The 13,129-nt window shown below is 40.0% G+C and overlaps 1 protein-coding gene across 3 annotated transcripts in view; it reads right to left on the bottom strand.

Moving 5' to 3' along the window:
• The window catches only part of adarb1b (adenosine deaminase RNA specific B1b), a 126,078-nt gene that overhangs the window by 62,786 nt on the left and 50,163 nt on the right, over positions 1-13,129 (bottom strand). The window lies entirely within an intron of this gene.

Here is a 13,129-nt window from a genome sequence, read left to right as displayed (position 1 = left end):
TGTATTTTATGCAGTGCTCTTAAATTAATCAGTAAAACATAAAACTGTTATGGAAACAGCAGAAATATGATGATAATGTTAAACATTCCTTGTTATTAGCTCTGACATGAGCCCTACTTTACATGTTAATGAGATTGGTTCCTGGGTTTGTTTCCAGTAAGACCCAAGCTGTCTGAACCAGGGTTATTATAGTTTATGAAAAAGTGATTAAGTTATCTGAAATAAAAATAAAACAACAATTACAAAAAAAACTAAATAAAAACTACAATGAACAATGCAAAACTAAGTAAAACTAAAGTGTTTGCTGGCTGTCCTGCGGGCAGCAGCATAGCTGCTATCGTCTGCCGCATACAGCAAGAAGAAGGAGCTTAGCGGACATTTTATGAGTTGCTGGAAATGACTAAAGTTGCCACAGCCCGATATGGGACTATTTCGAGTACGACCCACTGATGGATAAGAGTACGGGGTGAAATGAGTTGGATTTGTTTTTCAGTTACAGGAGTGTCACTAGTGTTACACGTCAAAGGTTTCAAAAAAGAAACATTTTGCCTTGTTTTACTTTCCATTTACCTGCAGGTGATGGTTAAAGAATGAAATTAAAGGACTTGATAAACCATATTTGGTGTCACACATTGTTTCATCCTTTTTCAGCTTCTACAAGTCAAGGCTTTCCCTTAATACCTGGAAAAACTAAAAGTAAGACTAAAACTAAACTGAAAAACTAAATAAAAATACATTTCAATAATCTTGGTCTGAACTCTACAATTCTGAGGTGAAACACTGCTTATTGCACTCATGGCATATGTCCAAACAAATGTTGAAAAAAAAGAAGAAAAATAATTGATTTTCCTCCAAGATATGTTACATTCAGCTGCTGCGACACTCCATGACAGAAGTTACATTACATCGCTCTCCAGTTGTGGGTGGAATGTTGTGCTGAAGGGACTGGTGACATGGTGGAAGAAGGCAGAACTAGAACGCTTTTAAAGCAGGCATATCAAAACAATTTGGAATTTTACAAACTTACAGGAAAGCACTCATTAGATAAGACACAAACAATGTGTAAAAGCAGTAAAGTTCCACCATCAGTACGCTGTTTCACACCATCGGCTCCATAAAAGACTTGTATCTGCTCGAGCTAACAGATGCCCCTGCAGCCGCATTTTCTTCTGCTGTTGTTGCATAAATGGAGGAATCTGTTTGCTAAGAGAGCACTAATCTAAAAAGTTGTGTTTAAATGTGATTTTAGATATTACATCGTAAATCCTACAGTAAGAAACAAAGTACGGATGTTTGACGATATTACTAGTTGCAGTTTGACAACATTGCTGTAATTCTACGATGACAACAAATCTGCGAGCTTTCCATCAAACAGAGGCAGCAGAGGCACCACATCTAAGCAAGTCAGTGTCAGGTGATCAACATTGTGTGAAAGTGGCTCATCGATGTTGTTTCGGGAGAGATGCTCCAGGAACTTATAATGGATATGGAGCATTAAAATCTCAAAGGATATTAAAGGATAAGACGCTTCCTCTTACCACAGACAGATGGAAAATCGCAGGCCATACATGTTTGTATCAGTCACAGCTCACCAACTTTCAGATTAATCAGACTCAGGGGAACGTCCTGTGTTCTAAGGAGCTGAGAGCCATCCATGTTGGAGAAAGCATCGGCAGCACATGGATAAATTCAACATCTCATGTGAAACGGTAGTAGCTGCTGCCACGAGTTATGTAAGGTCTGCGCATATTTTTCAATATCTATTTGAAGATTTGCATGTTTATTTTAAATGAATTCAAACTTGACTTTTAGAGAAGGAGGCAGTCAAAGTCTAACTCACACTATAAATAATTAGATTTATGATACTGTTATTCTATATTCCAAACAGTACTCAAAATAAAAGACAATTAAGATGAGCCATGATAGATCCGAGACAAGGTTTACTACAGCTCTGTTTAACGAGGTGACCGTGGGATCGGTTTAATTCGTCTCAGCCCTTACGTGCATTTGCCTGCTCTTTCATTCTGCTTGACTACCACTGCTCACTGACTGAGAAGTTTAACATGTGGTGGTCGGGGCTGTTGAGCTTGTTGAAAACCTGGAGTGCACACAAACAGCTCGTGCATGCACAATGTCTGATATACCCTCCATCTCTGGTAATATTTTAAACCCTGAAGCTCAATCTCTTATTGCTCCCTTTCTCCCTTCACTTAGAGTAGCTCTACACAATCCATCTGGTTGGTACTGACAGCCATCCTCAGAGAGATGGGGGGGGGGGGGGGCACTTAATTATTCATCTAAGCAACTGAAAATCTGAAAACAGTCATTTAAACTGAATTTTTATCACCAGAGTTCATGGGTGTTAAATGTTGTTTTTCGATGATAACAACAGTTGGAGGTCCTACTGCGAGGATGTCACCAGGGCATTTTTGTTTTAGTTTTTGTTAATTGAGGGGGCTGACTAAGGTCAGGGGTGGATTGAAATATGCAAAGAAGTTGCATTTCCTTGCAAGTTTCCCTCCTCCACCACACCTGATTCAATCGAATGGCTCCTTATCAGGCCACTGCAGAGCTTGATGACGAGCTGATCATTTGAATCAGGTGTGGTGGAGGAGGGAGACATGGAAAACATGCAGGGCCGTGGGTCATGAGGACCGGAACTGAGTTAAGGTAACTGCTGCTATTCGGGAGCAAAGCATGCTCACAGAAAATTAAAAGCGTCACTCTGGAATTTGTGATGCAAGTTAAATTTGTGTCATCTGTGTTACATTTGCATGCCGGTGGAGTCACGTTAACCTCGATGGATGATCAGCATCAGCCTACAAGCCCTGATCCATCCAGCAAACAAGAGTACAGCAGACATTTAGGACAAACCTTAAAGCAAAAAAGAGTCACTTTCTGTCTTTTACATATGCTGCCTGTTGATAAAATTCAACAAAACAATTCCACTTTTGTGTGTCATATATATAAGCTACTGTTTGCTCTGACGTTCATTAACATTTCAACACAATCACTACCATTTTCCTGAGGATTTTAAGAATAATTTTTTTAAGGCCTGAGTTAATTTAGTTTACTTCTTTTACTGCTCTTAATACGTTACTCTTAGACGCTTACAAATTAACACAAAGGTGAGAATAAGCTTAAGCCATTGGTCAGGGCACATGGGTGAAAGACGGCACTGTTACAGCTCCCACGCTGGTTTTAAATGACATTGTGATGGCTCTGGATGGGGAAAAAAAGAAAAAAGAAAACCCTGAAACTTGTTTTTTGATCTTTCAAAGGCACTGGATACAGCTGATCATGCACTGCTTTTGATGCAAGAGATTTCCTGACAAAATGTTTGATTTGTCTGTGGGCAGAAAGCTGTGTAGAGAATTCAGAAGTGGTAAACCCGAATTTGCCAAAACTGCAAAAGTCCCACAAGTGTATATGCTGGGGCTTGCTGTGTTTATGTCTCTCTCCACCTTTTCAAAGGAATTCTGTTTCTGTTGCTGGTGGATTATGGAAATGTTAAAACACAGTTTATTACTGTTAAAATGCTCTTTCCTTTCTGTTAGGTGTGGTTTTTAAGCTATTACACCATTAGGCTTCTGCTGGTGATGTATCACCTTTCACAGCACTCTTTCACCGATGTTTTCTATGTGGGTCATTAAAATGACAGAGCAGGTAAAAGCTCATTTGACTGAAGCAGGAAAATTCTGTTTTACTCACTGGGCACGTGCAACCAGGAAGAACGTGTAGGATTACTTAAATGTCAACTTTTTTTAATCATGTAAAATAGTTCTTATATTAACTGATTAATTTAATTATTTGCAAATTGTCTATAGTAAATTCCGGACTATAGAGCGCACCTGAACATAAGCCGCACCCTCTAATTCTAAAAAGAAAATCCATTTTTGCTTGTATCGGCCGCACCGGATTATGAGCCACGGGTGTCCACACTGTCATATGAGATATTTACACAGAAAGATGTTACACCTGAGAGTCTTTTAATTAAATGTGTATGATAACATAAAGAAGTACATCCTGCAAATGCCTTTTTTCCGAACAGTGTCTGTAACACTGATGGTCTTAACTTAAATGCCTGTCGGTAACACACAAATACGTGGCGTAAATGCTTTTTTTTTTTTTTTTCGAAGGAGTGCCTGAAACACGGCTGGCAAAACAAAACAAAAGTAGCCTACCAGGTAAAGTCACTGATCGCCTTCTTTATCTTCCTCCTGCACACTAAAACCGTCAAATACATCTTCTTCTGTGTCCGAATTGAACAACCTCAGAACTTCTTCACTCGCTGCATCATATGTATTTCTGATTGTTTTCCATGTTGAGGGTGAGTACAAATGACCGATTTACAATAATTTATTCTTGTAAGTGTGTTTGATTTATCATACAATTTCAGTGAACCACTGTGAACTATTCGTTCATTTTATTGGCTTAATGTTACGAGGCAAAATGTTTTTGGCGGCATTAAAAAAAACAAAAAAAACGCACCGTATTGTAACCACAGTGCTCAAAGTCAGGGAAAAAAGAGGTTTATAGTCTGGAATTTACGGTATATTAATCTGATCTTGGATTTCTAAAGTTCTTCACAGCAAAATATATTTAGTTTATTTGAATAGTTTTGGTATATTATTAATATTTTCAATAATTTTCATAGTAATTTCTGAGTTTAAATAAAAGATGAGAAAAACAAATGCACCACCCTTTTTTCCCTCATCACACATACTCCTCAGACCCAGAGCGCTAATTATAGCTTGCCCATTAAACGGTGACAGCTGCAATTATACTAATTCCCATGTGTAATCTGATCGAGGGGAGGAGGATCAAATCATAACCTTTCCCCTCTTGCTCCACTTGTTGGGGATTTCAGTAATGATGGCAGCGGTGAGGTTGGTGTAGACCAAAACAATCTGATTCCACTCGGTACGGTAGCGGATTAGTGGGGCAAGCAGAGCCATGTGTGCAAGCTACTGTTTTATTGACTACAGGCTAAATTGCCTTCATCAGTTTAAATGTATAAATTCATATTATTTTAATATTTTCAAAACTGCAAACAGTCCCAAAGAAAAGTTCCTTCCCAGTCGTACCACAACGAACGCGGTGTAAAGTATCTTAGTGTGTGGCTGGGCTAAGGATACATCTTTGGGGGATTTCTGCGTTAGCGGTTCACAGTCAACCTAAATTGTTCTTCCCTTCAACAACAAATTCTTCCATGCACTTAATATAAGCTCACTGCGTCACTTTGTGCATCCTCAGGACGGGGGATTTAACTAAAGAGAAGTTTCAATGCAACCTGTTGGTTTCCTTAGCTAGGCAACTTCTGTAATTGGTATTATAGAGATTGGACTAATTTGGAGTTTAATTAATTTGATATGTAAATAATTTGATTACTGGATTATGATTGGATTACAAAGAATTGGATTATAAATGGTTTGATGTGGATAGTAACTTTGGAATGCCTTGAGATGACGTCTGTTGTGTTTGGCTCTATGTAAACACAGTAATACTGAAATGAATGGACATCATCTTTCAATATTCTACTTGTCTAATCCAAAAACAAACAAAAAAGGGTCATTTGTGACTTATTTCTACTGAAATGAAAAAGTGGACAAGGTGAAACTCTCGGATGTTTTTTTTTCTCTGTGTGTGTGTTAGTGTTGAGCCTGTTTGTGTTGTTCTGTATCCGAGTATCTGAGTTTCAGTGCACTTATAGGTCTGTGTTTCAGCGTTCCGTATGTGGAGACTGATAACAGCCTTTTGTCCAGTTCTGAAAAGATCTACTGACAATAAAGCGAGAAATGGCAGATAGCTAAAACAGGCATGTGTGATGAATTATGATTACCTTGGGGCACTTCCAAAAGACGCAGTGCACAGTATTATCAGTGAGCCTGTCTGTAATTATATTGTGAACTGTCTGTCAGATCAAATGGGCTGATCTGAGGTACACTAATCTGTAATCATCTTCCCAAGCTGGTGATAATTTGTAGCAACACATTTTAAAATGAAATAAGATGAATGAATGATAAAGAGCAGCTCAAGTGTACTAAACACAGTGAAACAAATACCAAATGAACCATATATGTACAATGCAATGTACAAAATGTAATGATTTACAAATATAAACCAATACTTTATTCACAATAGAACTATGAATTAAGAATTCTTAAATGTTTCATCTGATGCCTGATAGTCAGAGATCTGACTATTTTATGAAAAATGTTAGCTCAGAATTTGGAGGGGCTGCACAGTGGTATGGTGGTTAGCAGTGTTGCCTCATAGCAAGAGGGTTGCAGGTCTGAACCCCAGCTGGGGCCTTTCTGTGTGGAGTTTGCATGGATTCTCTCTGGGTACTCTGGCTTCCTCCCTGACATGCATGTCAGGTAATTGGTGACTCTTAATTGTCCCTAGGAGTGAGTGTGAGCACACATGGTTGTTTGCCTCGCTTGTCTCTATGTGGCCCTGTGATGGGACTGGTGACCAGGGTGTAACCCTGCTTCCAACCCACCCACAACTCTAAGTGACCAGAATTTATCATTTGACGCACATATAAAACTGGTTTCTAGGACTGCCTTCTTTCACCTTCGTAATATTGCTAAAATCAGGAACATCCTGTCTCAGTGTGATGCAGAGAAACTAGTTCATGCATTTGTTACTTCAGGATTGGACTACTGTAATTCCTTATTATTGGGCTGTCCCACATATTCTCTGAAAAGCCTCCAGCTGATCCAAAATGCTGCAGCCAGAGTTCTGATGACAACTAACAGGAGAGATCATGTTTCTCCAGTTTTAGCTTCTCTTCATTGGCTCCCTGTTAAATTCAGAATAGAATTTAAGATTCTTCTCCTCACATATAAAACTCTTAATGACTGAGCTCCATCATATCTTAAAGATCTCATTGTAAGATATTTTTGCTAACAGAGCACTTCGCTCCCAAACTGCAGGTTTACTTGTTCCCAGAGTTTCTAAAAGTAGAATGGGAGGCAGAGCCTTCAGTTATCAGGCCCCTCTCTTGTGGAATAAGCTGCCAGTAAATGTCCAGGAAGCAGACACCCTTTCCACTTTTAAGATTAGGCTTAAAACTTTCCTTTTTGATAAAGCTTATAGTTAGGGATGGCCCAGGTAATCCTGAAACATCCCATAGTTAAGCTGCTATAGGCTTAGACTGCTGGGGGACCTCATCTGTCACACCTTTCCTCACTTTGCTCTCTTTTTCCCCTGTTTAATTTCTCAAATGATTTTATGTACATGTGACATTATTGTGGTTATTAACGTATGTTTCCCTGTTCCAACAGGTATCCTTTAAATGGTGTTATGGTGTTTTTCCCCCTTCTTTTACCTCTTTTCTGTCTTTTCAAACCCCAGCTGGTCGAGGCGGATGGCCACCCTTCCTGAGTCTGGTTCTGCCAGAGGTTTCTTCCTGGTTCTGGTTCTGCCAGAGGTTTCTTCCTGTTAAAAGGGAGTTGTTCCTTTCCACAGTCGCCTCAGGCACGCTCAGGACGGGAGATTGGACTGAAGACAACTTTCGGTGCAATCTGTTGGTTTCCTTAGCAAAGGAAATTGTTTTTGAATTGCGTGAATGAATTGGATTATTTTGAAAATAACTAATTGGATTTCATTGGATTATGATTACAATTGGCTTGAATTGGACTATATTATTTAAGTGCCTTGAGATGACATTTGTTGCAATTTGGCGCTATATCAATAAAACTGAGTTGAAGTTGGATTAAGAATAGAAAACGGATGGATGGATGAATTTTGATGGTAGCAACATGTCTCAAAAAGTTGTGCTGGGACTGGAAAAGTAATTAAAAAAGAAATAGCAATTTGGCAACCAAACGGGTTAATTTGCAACAGGTCAGTAACATAACTGGGTATGAAAAAGTACCGTAGGCAGAGTCTCTCAGAAAATGGGCAGCGGTTTAGCAACCTGCAAAGAAAATGCATCTACAAATTGGATCTACAATATAAAATAATGAAGAGTTTGAATATGTCATCATCTGCAGTACAGAACATTATCAAAAGAGTCAGAGAATCTGAAGACATTTCTGATGGCCAGGGACAGGGCTGAAAATCACAATAGGATCTTAGTAGTGTTCGGGCCCTCAAGCAATACTATATTAATAACAGATGTGATTATGTCAAGGAAATCCCTGCACGGACTCAGGAAAACTTCCAGAAATCCTTATCTGTGAATACAGTTCACCGTGATATGTACACATGTAGGTTAAAGCTCTATCATGGAACGAAGGAGCCATATAAGAGACCATGATCCAGAAAGCCTGCTGTGGGGCCAGAGTTCAATTCAAATTAACTGAAACAAGGTAGGAAACTGGTCTGAATAATCAAAATTTGAAATTCTTTTAGGAAGTTCCAGGGAACTGGAAACTTGCACATCTGGAAAGACACCATTGGTTCTGAGAGTTATATACAGGTTTTAGAGCAACATGTGCTCTCATCTATACATCTGTTTCAGGGTAAAACCACACACTGCATCTTTTACAACGGAGCGGCTTCATGGTAGAAGAGGCGAGGAGATGAACTGGTATGGCTGCAGCATGAAAACAATGAAATACAGAGAGAAGGCTGGGGCTACTGAGATAGAATTCCATATCAGACAAGAATGGGGCAACATTCCTCTCCTTAAGTTCCAGCAGCTGGCCTCTTCAGTTCCCACACTGCAAAAGAAGAGGGGATGCCAGACAGTGGTAAACATGGCCTTGCCCCAACTTTTTTGAGATGTGTTGCTGCCATCAAATTGAAGACAGATGATTACTTTTCATGAAATAGTCAAATGCCTTAGTTTCAATGTTCTCTATCCTATGCTGCAAATAAAATACCTAATAATTCAGATTTTACTTGTGTTTTCCATAGCATCCCCACTTTTTGGACCTGGGGTTGTTGTACTTATGTACACTATTTCAACATGACAGACTTGATAAATATTAGCACTGTCAGTCAGATTCTATTCTATCACATAATCAAAATGCTGAATGTATATAATCACACCGACCAACTTGTCAGCATTAAACATTAATACCAAGCTCAATGTTTATCAAAGATGTATACAGAGCTGATTTTAGAGTAAATAAACGCTTCCATTGTTGTCCGAAGAAGGTCAACCATTGTACAGTGTCCTATCTGCAGTTTGTACTGTGTAAAGCACATGTCACTGAAACACTGAGCAGACTGGCTCTGCGGGGCTCAGAGTACACTATCAGTGGCAGCAGCCGCTGTCGCAGATTTTCCTCAGTGACCACACTGTTTTTGCATCTGGTCCCTGCTCCCACTCACAGGTTCCAAAACAAATGTGGGCTTTGATACAGAACACTTGCATCTCTTGTCTAGACGCAGGCACGGGTGGACTGAAAGCAGCATGCATTTTCAAGATAGTGTGGTATGACAGCTTGCCAGGATAAAAAAAACAAGCAGAAAGTGAGAAACAGATTAACAGGGTGCGGGCACTAACTGTGAAAAAAATGTAGGTACAGTCCAGATGGATTCCTCACATGGAAATGCACACTAATCACTGTGATATAATATATCATGAACCTCTCTGTCTGTTGGATCATATTGAGCATATGCTATTAGATCATCTGAAGAGAGAGGAGCCAAAGCACAGCGACTCTATTAATAAATAAGGCAATGTTTATTTTATGATATTTTAGAACGCTGACGTTGATTTTCAAACAGACCACAGTGCACACCAAACAGACCACTGTGCACACCAAACAGACCACTGTGCACACCAGAAAAGGCAGCTTTCCAAAAGCAACATTAGAAGCGAATGATTTATGAGGATGAGAATGTGAGGTTATTAGATATTAGAAGGAGCTTTTGGACTGAAATGGCATCAAAGATCTTTAGTCCCTTAATTCTTCATCAACTATTTCTTCTCCTTGCTCCAGGTAAGTCAACTGGGGTATGTATAAAAACATATACATATGGAACAAGTTAAGATATTAAGCATAAAGACATGATTATGGCATCATGACTGACTCATCAAGCAACAAAACAGACATATTCCCAGCTTTCCACATTATCATGCTCTATCTGTGGTATCCTGAAATATTGGTCCCAGCTGTTGAACCAAAGGTCACCCAACTGTTCTCATTTCACTGTTGCACTCCTTAGATGCACAAAAATAATCTCCAACCTCGTGACAGATGAAATATAGCTAGCCTAGTGTTTTCTGGCGTGGAGATTAAATCATCCAAGGCAGCAGCTCTTGGAGCAAGCAAAAAAAAGATTAAATTAGGTGTGTATTATTGCATCAAAGTCAAATCTTCAATCCTGAAAACCAGACACTGAATCACGCAGTGGATCGTAGCCTTCAGGATACGGTCGCTTCAATAAAGAATGTACACTTGTTCATCCTTTGCAAACTTTTCAAATGTAACATCTGATTCAAAATTAATTGAAATATAATTTTCTACCACTATGCCATCATTACAGGGAAAGTGAAGTGAAACAAAATGTGCATTTCAATAAAAATTAAAAGTGACAACAGCATTCAGGGCCACTGCTGAGATGCTTCAAGGCTTTAATAATGTCTGAGACATGTCGAAGCATTAAGAGTCTACCTGTGGCAAACGGAACAAACCAAAGAGAGGTTGGTTTCATGTCAGATCAGAAACCTAACTGAGAACTGTCTGCACATCATAAAACTGTGGCGGGGGTAATAAAGGCACTACTAAAGAGCTGAGTGTTCCCAGGAGCCTCAATAATTGTGAAATTGAAGAACGCTGAATAACTGAATCATTACAGTTTGTTCTTGATCAGGATGGTGAGCAAGATCCCAAAAGTGTGATGGTATGACCTGCCAACAAGATAATCATCTAAGCTGCAAAGGACCCCCACCTTCAACTGCTTTAGCTGATTAATACAAAACATGGAGGGCGTAGAATCATCCAATAGGGTTGAACCTGGTCAGAACCAGTCACATACACAGATGTCCTCAAAGAAAACCTACTCCAAGGCAGCACCACTATTTGCACCCCAGCTAACGAACTGAACACGATGGTAAATGTGTTACGATTTACGTTCGGTTTCATGTCTTGTCTCGTCACTTCTTGTTTTATTTTGAAATATTAACTTCCCTCTCGTTCCAGGTATCTTGCCCTTCCTCCCGTGTCAAGCGTCTGACTGTCTGCCCTGATTCCAAAGTGTTTCCACCTGTTCCCCTTGGTCCCCCATGTTCTCAAACAGTCTGCGTCTCCCTTTGTCCTGTGCCAGTGTGTCGTCTCCGTTTCCGGGCTTCATGACTCGCCTCATGCTCCACGAGCCTGCAGCGAGCGCTTCTCCTGCAGAGCTATCTTGCTTTTGTAATTTATTCGCTAAGTTTCATAGCTTTGTTTTGTTCCTCCGCTTTTTGGAGAGTTTTGATTTGTAATCGTTTCCTAGGCAACTCCGAGCTTGTGAACTGTCTGTCGGATCAAATGGGAGGAGCTTTGCATTCGTTGAAATGAATATTTCATAGTTCCTCCCCTAGTGGAGTGTTTATTTCTTGAGAGATGTTTTGTGCCGCCGTTAGAGGTGTGCTTTAGGTTAATAGTTAATGTTTCATAGCGTCTCGGTTTTTAAGAGAGCGTCCTTTGTTAAGTCCGCCTCATTAGGAGAGCGTGTCTTTGTTTTCCTCCCAGAGTGGAGCGGTTTATGTTTAACTTTCAGAGCTGCACTCGTCCTCAGCTATAGCTATTGAGGAAAGTGCTGAGGATTTTCACAGCCTTTGCTTTGCTCCTCATCCTGCCTTGCCTTGCTGTGCTTTGTTCATTTAACAAACCTCTTTGCTTCTGAACCGACCTGGACTTGTGTCCTGAGGCCGTGACAAAATGATGTTCTTGCTTTTGTACCCTGCAGCAGCGCATCATCCTGGTTGGATCAGCGGTGGACATCATTCCAGCACTTAATTAAATATTCATTACAACAATGAAATTAAGGTGAAGCATGAGGGCACTATCATGTTGTTCCCAACCAAACAATCAACAGGACCTTTGCTGACATAAACACACACACACAAATGGAACAGGACTAAAAGTTCAGTATTAAAAATAAAATCAACAGCAGCTTTGATTTCCATGTGCGCACGCAAGGAGCTGTTTTTTTACTAAACAGCTGTAAGTAAGTAAATACCACATAAAATGCCAAAAGTACAGTGTGTGTGGGTGTGTGTAAGTTGTCATACTGTTAGGTGGAATGTTTGTGGTTTTAAGGGCTGCTTTGCAAAGGTTCAGGACTTGGAAACCAGACACAGCTGTCAACAGTTTTATACCCTCCTATACGTTTTCTTCACATTTCCCCTGGGAAAAAACCCCAAAAAACTGCAGGGTGCCATCATCGGAGCACCGCTGGGTGCAGCCCCCATACGGCGGCTGTGGTGATCAGACTCTTCTCAAGGCAACCCTCCACTAGCTGACAGTTCCCTCCCCGTGGCACCCAGCAGGAAAACGGGGGCTGTTTAAGAAGAATCGCAAAAAGCGACAGTAAATGTCTCCACTTGTGGGTAACACCACCTGTGTCTGAGCTGTCCCTGGTTTACAGGACTAACAATAATTGCACAATTCGACCAAAGATATGTTACTTTAAAGGTGTACTGCAGTATTTGCACTGTAATGAAACTGGCAGCAGAAGTCAAATTCTTCCCAGTCTGAGTCCCTAGTATCAATCAAGTCCCCAAACCAAACCAAAGTCATCTGGTAAATACAGATTTCTTTGAAAATCCCCATTGAAAATCTACTGTCCCCAGGGATGCTCAATGATCAAATCATTTGCATTCAGAAGCCTCGTTGCTGTGCTGTTCTGAAAGTTAAGTAAGAAATATTTTACCTCATTTACCCAATATTTATATCTATATATATATATATATACAGATCTATAAGCTGTGGTCTCTTTTAAACAAGCTGCATGGTACTGCTGGTGATGACTCAGATGCTCCTCATCTTGTCTGAACAGGAAACCACAGCATAAAGTGACAGCATGAAGTGTACAGTTTCTAAGGAATGTCTATGAATCTAATTTCAACCCATATATAATTAATCATCCTTACACAAATGAGCTAAGGTTGAACTGGGGGTACAAGAAGAAGACAGGGAAAGGGATGAAGGCAGATCTCCTGATATCTGAGTCAGTCTAA

Source organism: Leuresthes tenuis, unplaced genomic scaffold (genome assembly GCF_036924035.1).
Source record: "Leuresthes tenuis unplaced genomic scaffold, fLeuTen1.0.hap1 SCAF_12, whole genome shotgun sequence".
In the NCBI taxonomy this organism is placed as follows: Eukaryota; Metazoa; Chordata; class Actinopteri; order Atheriniformes; family Atherinopsidae; genus Leuresthes; species Leuresthes tenuis.
The sequence above is the reverse complement of the archived record's forward strand: the minus strand, read 5'-3'. Positions and strand labels throughout refer to the sequence as shown.